Raw genomic sequence first — 1,749 nt, 5'->3', positions numbered from 1 at the left:
CGCCTCAATTATCATTTTCTCTATTTCTGCCAATGCTGACAGGCATGAAACTTTTTCGGTATTCAGACCGAAGTGGCATTCAGGCCAGTTTTTCTGGTATTCAGACCGAAGTGGCATTCAGGCCAGTTTTTCCGGTATTCAGACTGAAGTGGCATTCAGGCCAGTTTTCCGATGTTCAGATCGAAGAACTTTCTGACATTCAGGTTGACGCAACTTGTGGCATTCAGGCCAATTTCCGGTATCCAGACCGAAGTGGCATTCAGGCCAATTTTCTGATGTTTAGATCGAAGAAGTTTCCGACATTCAGGTCGACGCAACTTGTGGCATTCAGGCCAGTTTTCCGGTATTCAGACCGAAGTGGCATTCAAGCCAGTTTTCCGATGTTCAGAACGAAGAAGTTTCCGACGTTCAGGTCGATGCAACTTGTGGCATTCAGGCCAGTTTTTTCGGTATTCAGACCGAAGTGGCGCTCGGGCCAGTTTCCCGGTGTTCAGACCAATTGTTGATAATCTTGTATTTTCCGATGTTCAGATCGAAGAAGTTTTCGACGTTCAGGTCGACGTAACTTGTGGCATTCAGGCCAGTTTTCTGGAATTTAGACCGAAGTGGCGCTCAGGCCAATTTCCCGGTGTTCAGACCGATGTTTGATAATCTAGTATCTTCCGATGCTCAGATCGAAATCATTTCTAGTATTCAGACTGATGAGCGGCATTCAGGCCATAGTTATTTCTGTGTTACCATTTATTTTGGTATGCAGGTTAACATTCTTTTTCGGTTTTCAGACCGATTCTCACCGTACCAGACGGATTCTTTTTTCAAGACCACCTCTTCGCCGATTCTGACAGGTGTTGTTGCTTCATTTCATACTTCAGTGTAAATTTTCGGGCTTTTATTGTATTCAATCCCTTGATACATTGAAAGTGCGAAAGCCGTTGTTATCTTCCTTTCGGGTCTCCAGTTGATTGAATAGGGGAAGCTGTAATACCCCAAAATTTACCCTTTACTTTTTCATGGAAAGCATGGGATTATGTTTTACACTTCTTTAGCATCATACTAGGTCATACTCATTGCATACTGCATTAGTGACATGGAAATTAGGAATTGATTGATCACTCCTTAACAGAAGGAGCCCACACAAAGAAAGATTAAGAATTGGACTTCATTCTCCAAGTATACAAGTCTCAAGGGCCTCAAGGGGGTCCAGGTGTCTTATTGTGGTCCTCAGTTCATCAGTGGAGGATTCAGAGCTCTCAGAGTGTGCATTTGGATTTAATCAGAAATTAGGGTTTCATGGCTACCTGCAACAGGCAATGTTTGATTGGAAGTAGAGGAGCTCATCCATGTCAGGTTTGAAGAGGCATCTTGGCCTAGGAAGACTCACGTTTATCTCAGAAAGATCCATTGGCAATCAGTGCAATCAGTTCTTGATCATTTTTGCCCTAAACTAGGGTTTGGTTTAAAATCAGTTTATTTATGATTCTTTGGGTAAAACTCTTTTGGACGGCCCTCCATATGTCCACAAGGGTCTACATACAAAAAATCAGCTCTTTATTTGAGCTAGAAGTGCTTCAATTGATCAATGGAATCGGGAATCAGACAGTTTGGCAAAAGTCAACTGTGGGGGCAGAAAAGTCAACTCCTGACATTTTGAGAGTGGAATCTCAAAATCCATGCCTAAGGGAGCCTACATGTGAAATTTGATCAAGGTTAGATCATGGATTCATCATTTAATCAGGAATTGAAAAAGTT

This window comes from Lathyrus oleraceus, chromosome 5 (genome assembly GCF_024323335.1).
Source record: "Lathyrus oleraceus cultivar Zhongwan6 chromosome 5, CAAS_Psat_ZW6_1.0, whole genome shotgun sequence".
Lineage (NCBI taxonomy): Eukaryota > Viridiplantae > Streptophyta > Magnoliopsida > Fabales > Fabaceae > Lathyrus > Lathyrus oleraceus.
The sequence above is the reverse complement of the archived record's forward strand: the minus strand, read 5'-3'. Positions refer to the sequence as shown.